Source organism: Bos taurus, chromosome 8 (genome assembly GCF_002263795.3).
Source record: "Bos taurus isolate L1 Dominette 01449 registration number 42190680 breed Hereford chromosome 8, ARS-UCD2.0, whole genome shotgun sequence".
Lineage (NCBI taxonomy): Eukaryota > Metazoa > Chordata > Mammalia > Artiodactyla > Bovidae > Bos > Bos taurus.
Window position 1 is genome coordinate 6,764,258 of NC_037335.1, and position 10,164 is coordinate 6,774,421.

General features: G+C 41.0%; 1 non-coding gene across 1 annotated transcript; it reads right to left on the bottom strand.

The window, feature by feature from the left end:
* Nucleotides 1-5,470: 5,470 nt before the first annotated feature.
* LOC112447936 (U1 spliceosomal RNA) lies at nt 5,471-5,628 on the bottom strand. The gene has a single exon (XR_003036200.1). It is a non-coding gene; the product is annotated as a U1 spliceosomal RNA (small nuclear RNA).
* Nucleotides 5,629-10,164: the final 4,536 nt, after the last annotated feature.

The window sequence follows — 10,164 nt, forward strand, 5'->3', positions numbered from 1 at the left end:
GACATTACTCCTTCATTCACTCCATAAATATCTGGACACCTCCCTTGAATCAAATGACCTTTTATTTGATATGTTAGGGAAAAGGCAGTTAAAGATGGACTGAATAGGTAACAGAATGGAAAGAAAAAGAAGGACCCCATTTTTTTTTTGAAAAAGCAAAGTCTATTGAATGAGAGCTGAACCAGCTTTTAGCTACGTCTGGATGCAATTCTAGTAGTTAATCATTGCCTTTTTTCCAGTGAGACAAGTAGAAGTTTGTCATAAAACTGGTTCCTTTCCAGTTTGGATGGAAAGTGCAGCAGAGAAATCATGTAAATATCTTGTAAGGACACACTGCCAAGAAAATCACTGACTGGCAGGATCCCGTGAAGTGAGGGGTGGAGAGAGGGAGGAGGAAGGTAAATCCTAAGGTTTAGAATGTGGCATATACTCAGTTTGCTTGCAGTAGATTTCTAGCTTGAACCCTCTTCTAGTTCAAGGACAGGTTCTTAGGACTTTGCCAGTTGTTGGTTTCAAGGTTCATATTCAGATATAGTCATGCATAGTCTTATATTAAGTCTTATATTAAGATATAATTTATAAATGTTCTCTACATAGACTGGCTCTGGAGAAAAGAACAGAAAGTGAGCTTAGGTTTTTGAATAATCTTCTGTCTCTTTACTACTCTTTTCTCATCCCTACCTTATGATCTGGTCTCCACTGAGATATGCCTTCCTCTTTAGTCAAGAATGATCCAGAACTCTCTTCCACCCCATTCCTCCACCTAATAATGTTTGTATTCTATTTCCTGAGGGTTTTTTCTCTGCTGGAGCTAATCTGATAAACTAGTGCCTGCTGAGTTGTTAAGTAATAAATAATTGCTCCTTCTTTGCCCATCTAAGATTATAATTTTGAATAAGATCTTTCAAACCTTTATCTTGTAAGCATGACTAATGTTGGGCATTCTGTATAATAGAGTAACTGGTTTAGTAGAGAAAACATTTTAAATTAAGCAATCTCCCAATGGCTCATTCACCTTTCTGGGCATGTTTTTCAAACAGGACTTTCAAAGTTGGCATCCAACATTTATCAAAAAGCACTTGAATTGATGACCATATATATACTCTTAAAGGAGTGCTTGGTCCTGATAAACTTAGTACTTGTTTTTTTTTCCATCAAATACTCTTGAATCTATGAAATCCTGTAGTGAGTGAAAATAAACAGTAGTGATTTATTTAACCTTTGCTACAGTCTATTATTCACTCCCTAGATAAATTCACCTTCCCAGATGATTTATATATTAGTTGGGATGTTTTTGGTTGTAAATAACAGACCTCCAACACAAATTAGCATAAATTATAAACCAGATATACTGGCTCCCATGTCTGAAAAGTCTGGGCATGTTTTGATTGAGGTAGTCTCCCAGTTTTTTGTGATTCCTTTGGCTGTACCCTGTTCTGCATTCTGGCTTCACCTCATTCTCACTCGGGTTCTCATCACATTCTCAAAATGGCTGCCAATAGCAACCAGTGTAATATGTATACTTGTTTCATAGCCAAAGAGAGAGGGAGTGTCACTTTCTATAACCATTTAATAAAAGTCTTGTGATTTACTCTGATTGGGCCAATCACTGTGGCCAGGAAGAAACCAAATGCTGACTGAGGTTTGGGTGAAAAGTTCTATTGAACCAATCTTTAAGTGAAGAAAAATAATATAGCTTGGAGCTGGGATGGAGTCAATCCATCTGGAGCTCATGGTGGTTGGCACATTGTGGGAGGGGCTTTTCCAAGGAGAATCTGAGTGCAATTTGCCAAAGGGGAAAAAATTCTAGTGTTCGTCCCTCAGTCATGTCTGACTCTTTGAGACCCCATAGACTGTAACCCACAAGGCTACTCTGTTCATTTAATTCTCCAAGCAAGAATACTGGAGTGGGTAGCCATTCCCTTCTCCAGGGGATCTTCTTGACCCAGGGATCAAACCCGAGTCTCCTGCATTGGCAGGAGGGTGGTGTCATCTGCGTATCTGAGGTTACTGATATTTCTCTTTGCAGTCTTGATTCCATCTTGTGCTTCTTCCAGCCCAGCATTTCGCATGATGTATTCTGCATGTAAGTTAAATAAACAGGATGGCGGTATGCAGCCTTGATGTACTCCTTTCCCAATTTGGAACCAATCTGTCATTCCATGTCTGGTTCTAACTGTTGCTTCTTGACTCACATACAGGTTTCTTAGGAGGCACATAAAGTGGTCTGGTATTCCCATCTCTTTAAGAGTTTTCTACAGTTTGTTGTGATCAAGTTTCCCACTAGTTATCTATTTTACACACGGTAGTGAACATATGTCAATACTACTCTGTCAGTTTATCCCACCCTTTCTGTCCCCCTGGTGTCAACTTTAAAATTACAACTAAAGAATTGATTTGAACTTGTGGTGTATGTGGCCAAATAGTGAGAGAGTCAATTCCTAGGCAGGTTGATAAGAAGTCCAGGGGTCCCCAAGGAGAGACGGGCCTGGAATTCTCAAGGAGGAAGAAAGGACAAATGTTTTTTTTTCCCTCTATATTCCTTAGGATTATATAACAATAATGTATCCTGCTTGAGGACAGTCTCTGGGAAAAAATTTTCTGGTTAATCCTGTTATCTTAAAATGTAAATTATGGGAGTGGGTCTAGTGAGGTCTTTACAACCTCCAGACATTCTTTTGATTCACTGTAATAAGTAATTAAAAAGCATATAACTCCATTGCCCACACTAGTGAGGAGGTACTCTTTCTGCCCCCTTCTGATGTCTCTGTCAGAAGCTTTCTCTATCTCCTTTATATTTTAAAAAAACTTTATTACACAAAAGCTCGGAGTGATCAAGTCTCGTCTCTGGCCCTGGACTGAATTCTTCTCTGGAGGCCAAAAATCCCGGTGTCTTTCATGGTTCAGCAGCAGCCTTTCAATAGGAAAGGCTTTTTTCTAAAACTTTAAAGACTTCTGAAATGCTTGAGGGAATTTGAGGTTTGTCATATTTATGAGTTTGATATAGTACTCAGATCATATCAGTCGCTCAGTCATGTCCGACTCTTTGCGACCCCATGAATCACTGCACGCCAGGCCTCCCTGTCCATCACCAACTCCCGGAGTTCACTCAGACTCACGTCCATCCAGTCAGTGATGCTATCCAGCCATTTCATCCTCTGTCGTCCCCTTCTCCTCCTGCCTCCAATCCCTCTCAGCATCAGAGTCTTTTCCAATGAGTCAACTCTTCGCATGAGGTGGCCAAAGTACTGGAGTTTCAGCTTTAGCATCATTCCTTCCAAAGAAATCCCAGGGCTGATCTCCTTCAGAATGGACTGGTTGGATCTCCTTGCAGTCCAGGGGACTCTCAAGAGTCTTCTCCAACACCACAGTTCAAAAGCATCAATTCTTCGGTGCTCAGTCTTCTTCACAGTCCAACTCTCACATCCATGCATGACCACCGGAAAAACCATAGCCTTGACTAGACGAACCTTTGTTGGCAATGTCTCTGCTTTTGAGCATGCTATCTAGGTTGGTCATAACTTTCCTTCCAAGGAGTAAGCGTCTTTTAATTTCATGGCTGCAATCACCATCTGCAGTGATTTTGGAGCCCAGAAAAATAAAGTCTGACACTGTTTCCACTGTTTCCCCATCTATTTCCCATAAAGTGGTAGGACCGGATGTCATGATCTTTGTTTTCTGAATGTTGAGCTTTAAGCCAACTTTTTCACTCTCCACTTTCACTTTCATCAAGAAGCTTTTGAATTCCTCTTCACTTTCTGCCATAAGGGTGGTGTCATCTGCATATCTGAGGTTATTGATATTTCTCCCAGCAATCTTGATTCCAGCTTGTGTTTCTTCCAGTCCAGCATTTCTCATGATGTACTCTGCATATAAGTTAAATAAACAGGGTGACAATATACAGCCTTGACAAACTCCTTTTCCTATCTGGAACCAGTCTGTTGTTCCATGTTAGTTCATGTCAGTTCCATGTTAGTCTGTTGTTCCATGTTAGTCCAGTTCTAACTGTTGCTTCCTGACCTGCATACAAATTTCTCAAGAGGTTTACTAAAGTAGTTTAAATACTTGAGAAAGTTTCTGGAGGAAATTTCACTTGTCAAGTCAGGTAAGATTAGGCAACAAATATACCAATCTTATGAATGTTGTCTAAAATGATAAAGGCAACTTGTTGCAAATCACGAAAGGAGTACATCAAGGCTATATACTGTCATCCTGCTTATTTAACTTATATTCAGAGTACATCATGAGAAATGCTGGGCTGGATGAAGCACAAGCTGGAATCAAGATTGCTGGGAGAAATACCAATAACCTCAGATATGCAGATGACACCACCCTAATGGCAGAAAGTGAAGAAGAACTAAAGAGCCTCTAGATGAAAGTGAAAGAGGAGAGTCAAAAAGTTGGCTTAAAACTCAACATTCAGAAAACTAAGATCATGCCATCCAGTCTCATCACTTCATGGCAAATAGATGGGGAAGCAATGGAAACTGTGAGAAACTTTCTTTTGGGGGGCTCCAAAATCACTGCAGATGGTGACTTCAGCCGTCAAATTAAAAGACATTTGCTCCTTGGAAGAAAAGCTATGACTAACCAAGACAGCATATTGAAAAGCAGAGACATTACTTTGCTGACAAAGGTCCATCTAGTCAAAGCTATGGCTTCCCCAGTAGTCATGTATGGATGTGACAGTTGGACTATAAAGAAAGCTGAGCACTGAAGAATTGATGCTTTTGAACTGTGGTATTGGAGAAGTTTCTTGAGAGTTCGTTGGACCGAAAGGAGATCCAACCAGTCCATCCTAAAGGAAATCATTCCTGAATATTCATTGGAAGGACCAATGCTGAAGCTGAAGCTCCAGTACTTTGGCCACCTGATGCAAAGAATGGACTCATTGGAAAAGATCCTGATGCTGGGAAAGATTGAAGGCAGGAGGAGAAGGGAATAACAGAGGATGAGATGGTTGGATGGCATCACCGACTCAATGGACATGAGTTTGAGCAAATTCTGGGAATTGGTGATGGACAGGGAGGCCTGGAGTGCTGCAGTCCACAGGGTCACAAAGAGTCAGACACGACTGAGCGACTGAACTGAACTGAACTGAATTTGTAAGAAACCTTGTTGTTTAGTGAGTTATGTAACTTGAGTGACCCAAACAGCAGTCAGAGGCCAGTTTGAAAGTCATTGTTAACTTCTGAAGGTATAAATACAGATTTATGATGTATATCTGTATATCTATTTATCTATGTCTAGCTATCTATTTAATACCTATCTATAAACAATAAGATTAAGAACCTAAGGGAAACTAAATTTTAGAATATTTACTTTTTTTTGGCAGCACCACAAGCTTGTAGGATCTTAGTTCCCCAACCAGGGATCAAGCCCACACTATCTGCATTAGAAGCACAGAGTCTTAACCACTGGACTGCCAGGGAAATTCCCTAGGATTTTTTACTTTATTTTATTTTTTTTTTTAGGGCGAACGCAGTCCCCCACTACCACAAATTATGCAGTCGAGTTTCCCATATTTGGGGAAATCGCAGGGGTCAACACATCCGGAGTGCAATGGATAAGCCTTGCCCTGGGAAAACCACCTTCGTGATCATGGTATCTCCCCTGCCAGGTAAGTATGGATTTTTTACTTTAATAAATTAAATATCAATTTAAGAGAATCCCAGTAGTTACTATCTGTTCTTTCTTTAAAAAAAAAAAATAATGCTCTCAGAGAAAATGAAGTCGGACATTCATAAAAGCAAATCTTCAGAGAGAGAGAAGATTCAAATAGATGAGAAGAAAGAGGCAGTGCTGATACTTTGAGGTCTCGATCCCAGGTGCTCCTGCCATCAGCTGCCCATGAGTTATGAAATACATCTTAGTGTCCTTATAATTTTTTTCTCTTGAAACCAAGAGGCTGAACTCATGTTTGTCCCTAGAAGCTCTTCTGCAGAAATATAATTTGTGAAATACAGACTAGAGACACTATCATCTCTAACAATACTAACTACGAGAGACAAAGGACTTCCCCAATGGCTCAGCAGTAAAGAATCTGCTGCAAAACTGGAGATGAGGTTTTGATCTTTGGGTCAGGGAGATCCCCTGCAGGAGGAAATGGCAACCCACTCCAGTTTTCTTGCCTGTAAAATCCCATGGACAGAGAAGCCTGGCAGGCTACAGTCCATGGAATGGCAAAAGAGTTGGACACAACTGGGCATGCCCTGGTGCACGCACATGCACACACACACACATACACACAGGAGAGCTAGAAAAACTCTCCAGGATGGGAATGCTGAGATTGAGAGTTTTATTCCTGACCTGCCATGCTTTTATCACAGATTTGTCAATTTCTCTGTTTATTGAAAACAAATAGATTTGGTATTTGAGCCCTGCCTCAGGTGGCTGTGAAGGAAATAACTTCAAAATGTGTTGAAAAAAGGTGATTCTGGTTCAAGGTTGCTAATAATACTGTTGCATTTTAATGATGCTGTTGATGCTTTCTTAAACTTGGTGGTTTTTTAAAATTTTGAGTTGTCCTCCTTGTCACAGCTCAATTCCCACATGGCACCACTATTCTGATTCCTAACTGTGCCCTGTCTGTGTTTATATCTTCATCTCCATGGTTACTGGATGCACTGAGTTTGCTATCATCTATCCTATGGAATTTTCCCACTTAGTTTTCCCACTTAGTTACCCAGGCTTTCAGGTCAACTTTAATCTATTCCATTCTGAAGTCATCTCAGTATCAACTTCTCAAATGCAAAAACACCTGTACTATTTCTTTTTAATTTTTTTAAATTGAAGAATAGTTGCTTTACAATATTGTGTTGCTTTCTGCCATATAGCAACATGAATCAGCCACACAGGTACATACTTCCCCTCCCTCCTGAAGCCCTCTCCCATCTCCCATGCCATCCCATCTGTCTTCGTTGTCACAGAGCACTGGGTTGAGCTCCCTGTGTCACACAGCAAGTTGCCACTTGTCAGATATCCTGGAATGCAAAGTCAAGTGGGCCTTAGGAAGCATTACTACGAACAAAGCTAGTGGAGGTGATGGAACTCTGGTTGAGCTATTTCAAATCTTAAAAGATGATGATGTTCTGCACTTAATATGCCAACAAATTTGGAAAACTCTGAAGTGGCCATAGAACTGGAAAAGGTCAGCTTTCATTCCAATCCCCCAAAAATGGAATGTCAAAGAATTTTCAAACTTCTGTACCATTGCACACCTATTACATGCTAGCAAAGTAATGCTCAAAATTCTCCAAGCGAGGCTTCAACAGTATGTGAACTGAGAACTTCCAGATGTTCAAGCTAGATTTAGAAAGGCAGAGGAACCAGAGATTAAATTGCCAGCATTTGTCGGATCATAGAAAAAGCAAGAGAATTCCAGAAAAACATCTACTTCTGCTCCATTGACTAAGCTAAAGCCTTTGACTGTGTGGATCACAATAAACTGTGGAAAACTCTGAAAGAGATGGGAATACCAGACCACCTTACCTGCTTCCTGAGAAACCTGTATGTGACTCAAGAAGCAACACTTAGAACCAGAACAATAGACTGATAGTTGGGAAATTGGGAAAGGATTATGTCGAGGCTGTATATTGTCACCCTGTTTATTTATATGCAGAGTACATCATGTAAAATGCCAGGTGATGAAGCACAAGCACAAACACAATCAAGACTGCAAGGAGAAATAGCAATAACCTCAGATATGCAGATGACACCACCCTAATGGCCGAAAGCAAAGAGGAACTGAAAAGCCTCTTGATGAAAGTGAAAGAGGAGAGTGAAAAAAGTGGCTTAAAACTCAACATTCAAAAAATGAAGATCATAGCATTTGGTCCCATTTAGTTCAGTTCAGTTCAGTCGCTCAGTCGTGTCCAACTCTTTGCGACCCCATGAATCGCAGCATGCCAGGCCTCCCTGTCCATCACCAACTCCCGGAGTTCACTCAGACTCATGTCCATCCAGTCAGTGATGCCATCCAGCCATCTCCTCCTCTGTCGTCCCCTTCTCCTCCTGCCCCCAATCCCTCCCAGCATCAGAGTCTTTTCCAATGAGTCAACTCTGCATGAGGTAGCCAAAGTACTGGAGTTTCAGCTTTAGCATCAATCCTTCCAAAGAAATCCCAGGGCTGATCTCCTTCAGAATGGACTGGTTGGATCTCCTTGCAGTCCAAGGGACTCTCAAGAGTCTTCTCCAACACCACAGTTCAAAAGCATCAATTGTTCAGTGCTCAGCCTTCTTCACAGTCCAACTCTCACATCCATGCATGACCACTGGAAAAACCATAGCCTTGACTAGACGAAACTTGGTTGGTAAAGTAATGTCCTTGCTTTTGAATATGCTATCCAGGTTGGTCATAACTTTCCTTCCAAGGAGTAAGTGTCTCTAATTTCATGGCTACAGTCACCATCTGCAGTGATTTTGGAGCCCAGAAAAATAAAGTCTGACACTGTTTCCACTGTATCCCCCATCTATTTCCCATGAAGTGGTGGGACGGGATGCCATGATCTTCGTTTTCTGAATATTGAGCTTTAAGCCAACTTTTTCACTCTCCACTTTCACTTTCATCAAGAAGCTTTTGAGTTCCTCTTCACTTTCTGCCATAAGGGTGGTGTCATCTGCATATCTGAGGTTATTGATATTTCTCCCGGCAATCTTGATTCCAGTTTGTGCTTCTTCCAGTCCAGCGTTTCTCATGATGTTCTCTGCATATAAGTTAAATAAGCAGGGTGACAATATACAGCTTTGACATACTCCTTTTCCCTATTTGGAACCAGTCTGTTGTTCCATGTCCAGTTCTAACTGTTGCTTCCTGACCTGCATACAGATTTCTCAAGAGACAGGTCAGGTGGTCTTGTATTCCCATCTCTCAGACTTTTCCACAGTTTATTGTGATCCACACAGTCAGAGGCTTTGGCATAGTCAATAAAGCAGAAATAGATGCTTTTCTGGAACTCTCTTGCTTTTTCCATGATCCAGTGGATGTTGGCAATTTGATCTCTTGTTCCTCTGCCTTTCCTAAAACCAGCTTGAACATCAGGAAGTTCACGGTTCACATATTGCTGAAGCCTAGCTTGGAGAATTTTGAGCATTACTTTACTAGCATGTGAGACGAGTGCAATTGTGTGGTAGTTTGAGCATTCTTTGGCATTGCCTTTCTTTGGGATTGGAATGAAAACTGACCTTTTCCAGTCCTGTGGCCACTGCTGAGTTTTCCAAATTTGCTGGCATATTGAGTGCAGCACCTTCACAGCATCATCTTTTAGGATTTGAAATAGCTCAACTGGAATTCCATCACCTCCACTAGCTTTGTTCATAGTGATGCTTTCTAAGGCCCACTTGACTTCACATTCCAGGATGTCTGGCTCTAGGTCAGTGATCACACCATCGTGATTACCTGGGTTGTGCAGATCTTTTTTGTACAGTTCTTCTGTGTATTCTTGCCACCTCTTCTTGATATCTTCTGCTTCTGTTAGGTCCATATCATTTCTGTCCTTTATCGAGCCCATCTTTGCATGAAATATTCCCTTGGTATCTCTAATTTTCCTGAAGAGATCTCTAGTCTTTCCCATTCTGCTGTTTTCCTCTATTTCTTTGCATTGATTGCTGAGGAAGGTTTTCTTATCTCTCCTTGCTATTCTTTGGAACTCTGCATTCAGATGCTTATATCTTTCCTTTGCTCCTTTGCTTTTCACTTCTCTTCTTTTCACAGCTATTTGTAAGGCCTCCCCAGACAGCCATTTTGCTTTTTTGCATTTCTTTTCCATGGGGATGGTCTTGATCCCTGTCTCCTGTACAATGTCATGAACCTCAGTCCATAGTTCATCAGGCACTCTATCAGATCTAGGCCCTTAAATCTATTTCTCATTTCCACTGTATAATCATAAGGGATTTGATTTAGGTCATACCTGAACGGTCTAGTGATTTTCCCTACTTTCTTCAATTTAAGTCTGAATTTGGTAATAAGGAGTTCATGATCTGAGCCACAGTCAGCTCCTGGTCTTGTTTTTGCTGACTGTATAGAGCTTCTCCATCTTTGGCTGCAAGGAATATAATCAATCTGATTGTGGTGTTGACCATCTGGTGATGTCCATGTGTAGAGTCTTCTCTTCTGTTGTTGGAAGAGGGTGTTTGCTATGATTAGTGCATTTTCTTGGCAAAACT